Source organism: Zingiber officinale, chromosome 6B, assembly GCF_018446385.1.
Source record: "Zingiber officinale cultivar Zhangliang chromosome 6B, Zo_v1.1, whole genome shotgun sequence".
NCBI classification, from domain to species: Eukaryota; Viridiplantae; Streptophyta; class Magnoliopsida; order Zingiberales; family Zingiberaceae; genus Zingiber; species Zingiber officinale.
In genome coordinates, this window is record NC_055996.1 from 53,880,170 (window position 1) to 53,889,548 (window position 9,379).

Here is a 9,379-nt window from a genome sequence, read left to right on the forward strand (position 1 = left end):
AAAAGGCGCCGAGTCGAGACTCCCCGTCGATCAGCCACGTCTGCGGTTCAACCATCCGCCCGGGCCACTGCAAGCGCTTGCGGCAAGGCTCCAGAGGTCGAGGCTATTTCGTCCGACCGGACCCCTTCTCAATTGGACGCGCCGGCGGACCCTATTGAGGTCGTTCCCGTCAGCATCCATCCGCCCGCTCCCCAACGAGTCCAGCGTTCAACCATCTTATCCCAATTTTCGGCATCGGCCTCTGATCCTCTCCCATCCTCCGCTCAGACGACCCCCGGTCATGGCCGCACTGTCCGGGTTACACTTCACCTTCCGACTGAAGAATTGCTACCCGAGGCCGATCGCCCAACCGCGCCTGAGCACACAATCACCTTGAAGGGGCCTCTAGCCGTGATGTGGGCCGACGCTCGGGCACGCGTCGCGCTGATCCCCCTCCGTAGTTTGGCCAACAGCCACATGCAAGAGGCCACGGGGGTAAGTTCATTTTCTCACAAGTTTTTTCTACATTATTTCCGATCGGTCTATTAATGATTTTGTTAATTGCAGAGATGGGTAGAGGAGATAGCTGTCTCCAACCGCCTGGCGATGGTGGACGAGGAATTAAGACAACTGAAGGCTGCAAGCGGTCTGTTTGGCTTTCACGGCCCCCTCCTATTCCGAGCTGCAGAAGGAGCTGAAGAAGGCTCAAGATTTGTTGGTGGCCGAGCAGAAGAAGACAGCCGACCAGGCTCACAATTTGGCCGAGCTCGAGCGAGTGAACAAATCTCTGGATCTTAAGATAAGCCTGGCGACCGAGCGGAAGAACACGGCTATCTCCGACCTGGAGAAGAAAAATGTAGAGGCTTGGGGCTTGGAGCAGAAAGTAACGGAGCTGATGGAGCAGCTCGATGGCGAGAAAGCGGGTCGCTCGGCTGACTCACTCAAGCATATAGACGAGCTGAAAACTCTGCAGGAGTCCCTCGCCGCGTACCAATTGGCCTTCAAAGAATACCAAGAGGTCGAGCCAAGCCGGGTCGCCGCCCTGAGACAGAATTACATCCGCTCGCCCGAATTTTTGGAGAAAGTTTGCGAGTGGATGTACACTGCTTTCGACCTTGCCATGGCCGCCACCACCACATACTTGAAGTCCAAGGGGCAACTTCCCGAGTCCGCCGTCATCCCGGCCGCAGATCAGGTGGCGCTCCTCGACAACATCCCGAAGGACCTCTATGATTACCTAGAGTAGAAGTTTTACATGTAATTTGGCCGCTCGGCAAAAGACACTCCTCTTTTGTAATTTGGCCACTCGGCCGGTCTTTTTTAATATGCTATCCTTTCGCTTGTTTTGTCCTTTTGCTAGTTAATATGAGTGTTGTCCGCTCGCCTCTTATCACACCTCTCGTGCTCGAAAGGTATTTTTACGAAGTATTTTGCGCAATATTTCTGCTCGGACGAATATATTCTGCTTCAACAGAAGAGGTTATTCACTGGGTATTGATGAAGTACCTTTGGGTACTAGGCCGAGCGGAATGCATAGGTGGTCAAACGATATTGACAGCGAGTACAAGTCCTCTTGATCGCCTTCTTCCGCTCGGAGGGTTTATAGACGCCGGCTCGTCTCTCGATTTTTAACGTCGGAGCTCGACGGTCTTCCGACCGGGGGGGTTTATAGACGCCGGTCCGTCTCTCGATATTTAACGTCGGAGCTTGACGGTCTTCCGATCGGAGGGTTTATAGACACCGGCTCGTCTCTCGATATTTAACGTCGGAGCTCGACGGTCTTCCGCTCGGAGGGTTTATAGACGCTGGCTCGTCTCTCGATATTTAACGTCGGAGCTCGACGGTCTTCCGCTCGGAGGGTTTATAGACGCCGGCTCGTCTCTCGATATTTAACGTCGGAGCTCGACGGTCTTCCGCTCGGAGGGTTTATAGACGCCGGCTCGTCTCTCGATATTTAACGTCGGAGCTCGACGGTCTTCCGCTCAGAGGGTTTATAGACGTCGGTCCGTCTCTTGATATTTAACGTCGGAGCTAGACGGTCTTCTGCTCGGAGGGTTTATAGATGCCGGCTCGTCTCTCGATATTTAACATCGGAGCTCGACGGTCTTCCGACCGGGGGGTTTATAGACGCCGGCTCGTCTCTCGATATTTAACGTAAGAGCTCGACGGTCTTCCGCTCAGAGGGATTATAGATGCCGGCTCGTCTCTCGATATTTAACGTCGGAGCTCGACGGTCTTCAGACCGGAGGGTTTATAGACGTCGGCTCGTCTCTCGATATTTAACGTCGGAGCTCGACGGTCTTCCGCTCGGAGGGTTTATAGACGGCGGCTCGTCTCTCGATATTTAACGTCTGAGCTCGATGGTCTTCCGCTCGGAGGGTTTATAGACGCCGGCTGGTCTCTCGATATTTAACGTCGGAGCTCGACGGTCTTCCGCTCGGAGGGTTTATAGACGCCGGCTCGTCTCTCGATATTTAACGTCGGAGCTCGACGGTCTTCAAAGCTAACTTTAGGCGAAGTTATTTGTCATCCTTTATCATTTTTGCTGCCTGCATTACAAGTACATAGGCGACCAAAGCATATGCAAAATTACATCGGCGCACCTCTTACCCAGCTCGGTACGGCTGGAGATGATTCACACTCCATGGTCGATCCAGCTGCTGCCCGTCTTCATCCTCCAAATAATAAGCACCCGAGCGGAGCTTTTCGATGATTTGGAAGGGGCCCGCCCAAGGAGCCTCCAGCTTGCCGACGTCGCCGACCGGCTTTACTTTCTTCCAGACAAGGTCGCCAACTTGGAATGCCCTAGGGATCACGCGCCGATTGTAGTTCTGTTTCATTCTTTGCCGGTACGCCATCAGCCGGACGGACGCCTTGGCGCGCTCTTCGTCGACCAAATCCAGCTCCATGTTCCTCCTCTCGGCATTATCATCACCATAATTCTGGATCCAGACGGACTCGACGCCGACTTCGACCGGAATGACAGCTTCGCCACCATAGACTAAGTGGAATGGCGTCACGCCCGTTCCCTCCTTCGGGGTCGTTCGAATGGCCCATAGGACGCCCGGTACTTCATCCACCCAGCTTCCTCCCAAATGGTTGAGCCGAGCGCGCACAATGCGAAGAATTTCCCGGTTGGCTACTTCGGCTTGACCATTGCTTTGGGGATATGCCACGGACGTGAAGTGTTGCTCGATACCATAGCTTCTGCACCAATCTTCAAGCAACTTTCCCGTGAATTGCCGGCCCTTATCGGAAACAAGCCGATGGGGGACGCCGAACCGGCAGATGATGTGTTGCCAGATAAACGTTTTGACCATCTGCTCGGTGATCTTGGCTAGCAGCTCTGCTTCCACGCATTTAGAAAAATAATCGACCGCCACTAGTAGAAATTTTCGCTGCCCGGTCGCCATAGGAAACGGACCCACAATATCCATTCCCCATTGGTCGAACGGACAGGACACGGTGGCTGCCTTCATTTCCTCCGCTGGTCAGTGGGAGAAGTTATGGTACTTTTGGCAAGAAAGGCACGTCGCAAAGGTCCGAGCGGCATCAGCTTGCAGGGTTGGCCAAAAGTATCTGGCCAGCAGGATCTTTTTAACCAGCGATCGTCCGCCCGGATGCCCTCCGCATGATCCTTGGTGCACTTCTTGGAGGATGTACGCCGCGTCTTCCAAGCTCACGCATTTCAACAGCGGGCAAGAGAAAGCCTTCTTATAGAGTTGGTCTCCAAGGAGTGTGAACCGACCGGCTCTCCTTCTTAATTGCTGGGCTGCTTCCCGATCGGATGGTGTTGCACCCGATCGAAGAAACTCCATGATGGTTGTTCTCCAGTCGATCGAAAACTGGAGGCCCTCCATCCGGTCGACGTGCGCCACCAAAGATACTTGCTCAATTGGCTGCTGGATGACGATCGCCGTTATTGAACTTGCGAGTTTGGCTAACTCATCTGCAGCCTGGTTTTCCGCTCGGGATATCTTCTGGATAATGACTTCTCTGAAATTGGCCTTGAGCTTTTCAAAGGCCTTAGCGTAGAGTTTGAGCCGAGCGTTGTTAATCTCAAAAGTACCAGAGAGCTGTTGAGCGGCCAACTGAGAGTCTGAATGCAGCGTCACCCGTCCGGCTCCTACATGCCGGGCGGCTTGTAAGCCGGCTATAAGGGCCTCATACTCTGCTTCGTTATTTGTAGCTCTATAATCCAGCCGGACGGATAAGTGCATCTTTTCTTCTTGTGGAGAGAGCAATAGCACGCCAATCCCGCTACCGAGCCGGGTGGACGATCCGTCCACAAATAATTTCCACATAGATTCGGGCTCTGGCCTTTGTACTTCGGTGATAAAATCTGCCAAGGACTGCACCTTTATCGCCGAGCGGGGTTGATATTGAATGTCGAATTCGCTCAACTCCGTGGTCCATTTGATGAGCCGTCCGGACGCTTCTGGATTCAACAGCACTCTTCCCAATGGACTATTCGTCCGGACGCTTCTGGATTCAACATCACTCTTCCCAATGGACTATTCGTCCAGACGCTTCTGGATTCACAAGCAGAGAGTTCAAGTATGTTTTCAGATCTTCGAACGCCCGATCGCATTCTTCGTCCCAGTGAAACTTAGTGGCTTTGCGCAAGATTTTGAAAAAAGGTAGGCTCCGGTCGGCAGTCTTGGAGATGAATCTGGACAAAGCAGTTATCTGACCGGCTAAGCGCTGCACTTCCCTTAGATTTCTTGGGGGCGGCATATCTTGTAGTGCTTTCACTTTGCTGGGATTTGCCTCGATGCCCCGCTCGGTCACTATGTAGCCCAAGAAACGCCCGCCCTTTGCTCCGAACAGACATTTCTTAGGGTTGAGCTTAACTCCATATCTCCTCAGCGTTCGGAAAGTCTCCTCCATGTCTTTAAAGAGATCTGCCGATCGGACGGATTTGATGAGAATATCGTCCACATATACTTCCAAATTACGTCTGATCTGCTCCTTGAACACTTTGTTCATCAAGCGCTGGTAAGTTGCTCCAGCGTTCTTCAGTCCGAACGGCATCACATTATAGCAGTAAGTACCGTCGGCTGTAACGAAGCTAACTTTCTCCTGATCTTCTCGGGCGAGCGGCACTTGATAATAGCCTTGATAAGCGTCGAGCATACATATCAACTCGCAGCCAGCTGTGGAGTCCACCAGTTGATCGATCCGAGGCGGCGGATAAAAATCCTTCGGGCAAGCTTTGTTGAGATCCCGAAAATCTATGCACACTCTCCACTTGTTGCCCGGCTCGGAGACTAATACTACGTTCGCCAGCCAGCTCGGGAACTGAACCTCGCGTATATGGCCGGCCTCTAGGAGCTTCTCAACCTCCGCTCGGATGATGGCATTCTGTTCAGCGCTGAAATCCCTTTTTCTCTGCTTTACCGGCCGAGCGTCTGGTCGGACGTGGAGCTCGTGCTGCGCTATACTCGGTGAAATTCCGGGCAGCTCATGCGTCGACTAGACGAAGACATCACAGTTTCTCTGGAGACATTTGATCACTTCCTCTTTCTGGCTTGCCTCCAGGTCGGCCGTAATGAATGTGGTGGCCTCCGGTCGGGTTGGGTGAATCCGCACTTCCTCTTTTTATTCATAAACAAATGAGGAAGGTTTTTCTGTTATAGCGTTCACCTCGATCCGTGGCGTCTTCCAGGCGGCATTAGCTTCAGCTCGTACCATCTTGACGTAGCATCGCCGAGCAGCCAGTTGATCTCCTCGTACTTCTCCCACTTTATCTTCGACCGGGAACTTGATTTTCTAGTGGAAGGTGGAGACGACCGCTCAGAACTCGCTGAGCGCCGGTCGCCCCAAAATGACGTTGTATGCTGAAGGAGAGTCGACCACGACAAAATTTGCTGTCTGCGTCCTTCTGAGCGGCTCCTCTCCCAGCGAAATCGCCAGCCGGATCTGTTCGATCGGCAGAACTTCGTTGCCCGTAAGCCCATAGAGGGGGGTTGTCATGGGCAGCAGCTCGGCTCGATCAATTTGTAGTTGGTCGAAGGCTTTTTTGAATATGATATTGACCGAGCTTCCTGTATCAATGAAAACATGGTGAATAGTGTAGTTGGCTATTACCGCTTTGATGAGGAGAGCATCGTCATGCGACACTTCGACTGCCTCCAAGTCCTTGGGCCCGAAGCTGATTTCGGGTTCGCTCTCCCGTTCCAGGCTGCAGCCGACCGCATGGATCTGGAGCTGTCTTACGCTCGCTTTCCTTGCTCGGTTGGAGTCGCCCCCGGTCGGCCCCCCAGCAATAATGTTGATTTCGCCTCGGGAAGTGTTGCTTCTATTTTCTTCTTCCCGAACGGATGGCCTTGGCAGCTCCCTAGACCTCCGGGGATTGTCTTCACGCCTCGGAGTATGACGCCGCTCGGGAGTCTGTCTTTGTCGCTTGTCGAGTTTAGTCCGCTCGGCTTCACGAGGTCTTTGTCGCCTGTCAGATGATGGCAATCGACGGCCGCCACTCCGGGGAACGGGATGGGCGATTAGAGGAAGACTTCGGCAATCTCTGGTGTTATGTGTGTCCGTCCGGTGGAATGAGCAGAACATTGGGGTCCATCTCTTCTTTTGCTTGGGCCGTTCGGCAGCTACCTCTTGCACCTGGGACCTAGTATGGGGGGAGCGGATTGCTTCGGCCCTAGGTCCTCTGGGCGGGTGATGAGCAGTGTGCGGCTTCCGCTCGGAAGGTGGTGGACGCTCAGTCGGATCTTCCTTCCTCCGGGCCGCCTGGGGTTCCTCCACATTGATATACTCATTAGCCCGGTGTAGCATATGATCGTAGTCTCAGGGCGGCTTCCGAATGAGCGAGCGGAAGAAATCCCCGTCCACGAGGCCTTGCGTAAATTCGTTCATCATCGTCTCAGAGGTGGCCGTTGGAATGTCCATGGCCACCTGGTTGAATCGCTGGATATAAGCTCTGAGCGACTCTCTGGGCTCTTGCTTGATGGCGAATAAGCTCACGCTAGTCTTCTGGTAGCGCCGACTGCTCGCAAAATGGTGGAGGAAGGCCGTTCAGAAGTCTTTAAAACTTGTGATGGATCCGTCCGGAAGCCTCCGAAACCACCATTGAGCCGATCCCGAGAGGGTGGTAAGAAAAACTCGACACTTCACTCCATCCGTGTACTGATGAAGGGTAGCGGTGTTGTCGAACTTGCCCAAATGATCGTCCGGGTCGGTGGTTCCGTTGTATTCACCGATCGCAGGAGGCACATAGTGCTTCGGCAGAGGGTCCCGCAGGATGGCCTCTGAGAATTGACGGTTGATCCGTTCGGGCGAGGTATCCCCTCGGGGAGCCTTGCCTTTTCTGCTATCTCATCTTGGCACTTCATCTGATGAAGATCCTTAATCACGATTAACTGCTGCGGCTTCAGGAGGAGTGCGAAATAGGGCCCGATGAAATGGAACTGTGGCCGCGGGTGCTTCCGCTCGGCCTCCCGATGCGGACGTCGCTTGTTGCTCCATTCGCTCGGCTTGCGACTTCTGCCTTTGTTGTTCCACTAGCTTGGCTGCTGTAGTTTCGATCAGAGCATCGAGCTCCTCTGTAGAGAGCATCACTGAGTGCGATCGTCCAGCTTCGTCCATTGCTTTCGATCGGATGCAGGAGTGTTCCCACAGACGGCGCCAAATTGATCCTGTCCGAAAGCTGAATCAACGGACGCTGGGTACGTGGCGCTCTCCGAGTTGCTGACGTAGATCTCCGGCCGGTCGCACGGCACTCCGACGAACCTTCAAAGAAATCGGGTCGGGAAGGGGTTCCCGGCGACGATCCTCCGACGCGCAAGTCAGGTAAGTGGGCAACAAAGAAGTGGCTCCGAATATGCTAGCATGCGTACCTCCGGTGAAGTGTGAGGCTCCTTATATAGAGCTGGGAAGGGGCTCATGCACACATATCGAGGCGAATACGTGTCCTCAGCCCATACCTCAGTAAGGGCTTGTCAGAAAGCTTACCTGACACCATACTGCTACAGTCCAACCACGTCTTTGATGGGACAGCGGAACCCCCTGGTCGTAAGGTTTGGAGTATGGCCTGGTCATTGAGCATGCCCACTGTCAAAAGATGTTCCTTGTCCTTTTCTTCTTACTCCATGCCGGGCGTCCGGCCGGCCGGCTCTCACCTCACGTCCGGCCGGCCATATGTACTGGTCTACTTGGGAGATTCTCGGTATTGTGCTTTGTGGTGACTGTTCGCAGTATGCTACTTTATATCCTCGGCCGAACGGTCTATCTGCTCGGCCATATGATTCTGTTCAATCCGAGCGTCGGAATCCCTAGTCGGGTCGTTTTTGGTTCAGCTAGGACCCCGTTCAGCCGAACAGTCTACACTTCTCCGGTCGGACGTATGGTTTTTGACCTCCACGTGGCCTTGACTCCCCAAAAACGGGGTCCCCCTGTAACACCCCAAATTTCACGATTTGGAGTCCTAAAAGTTCTTATTAAAATCTAGAAATGCTTTAGAAAAAGTCTAGAGATTTTTAGGAATTTATAGAATATTTTTATGTAATTTTTGGAGGTTGTTTGGTATTTTTACTAAACGAAAGAAGTTTCGACAAAAAAATGTCCAAGCTGAGGCTTGAACCGGCAACCCCTGACTCGAGCAAAACCCGGCTAACCAACTGGGCTAGCAGTTATTACTTGATCAAATAAGGGTCGAATTGTATTTAAGTAATAAATAGTTAATAGCAGAATAAAAAGAGAATAAAAGGCTCGGCTGGGGATTTGAGCCTGCGGCCTTTGGCTCGGTCAAATCCCGGCTGACCAGGTGATCCAACCACCGATTCTGTTTAGAAAAGGTAGGAAATTTAATTTAAGGAAGTTAATGGAATCCGGGAAAATAAAAGGGAAACTTAAGGCTTAATTGTCCCGTGACCTAAACCTAATCTTTTCCCTCCTCCCGATTCTATCTGCGTGTGGCGCTTCTGCTCGGGCGACGACGAAGAAGGAGCTGGGTTTTGGTCTCCGGCAGCCGGCGTAGGATCAAAGCCGAGAGTTTTCTACGCCATTGTGATCCTCTCGTCGAGGAGAGCTTGTGGGCACGAGGAGGAACCGGGAACTCAAGTATCTCGGAAACCCTAGAGCTACCTTTCTCCTTCGGTAGTGAGCTCAAGAACAGCAAGGTAAGTTGCTACTCACCTGCAGTAGGATAGCTCCGATTGTTCCTTTCTTTTCCGAAAGCTTTGGGATAAATTGTAGGTGGTTTGTGTTTTTGATCGGATTCATGTTTTCCATGATTTCGTAGCATGTTGTTAAGGATGGTTGGTTTTGTTTTTTCTGCCGTGAATCACATAAAGAAGATAGAAGGGTTTTTGTTTTGGTGTTTCCTTGCTTGTTCGAGTTTTACTGTGAAGCATGTTTAGGAATTTTGTTTGCTGCTGTGAGGTTCAGGGAA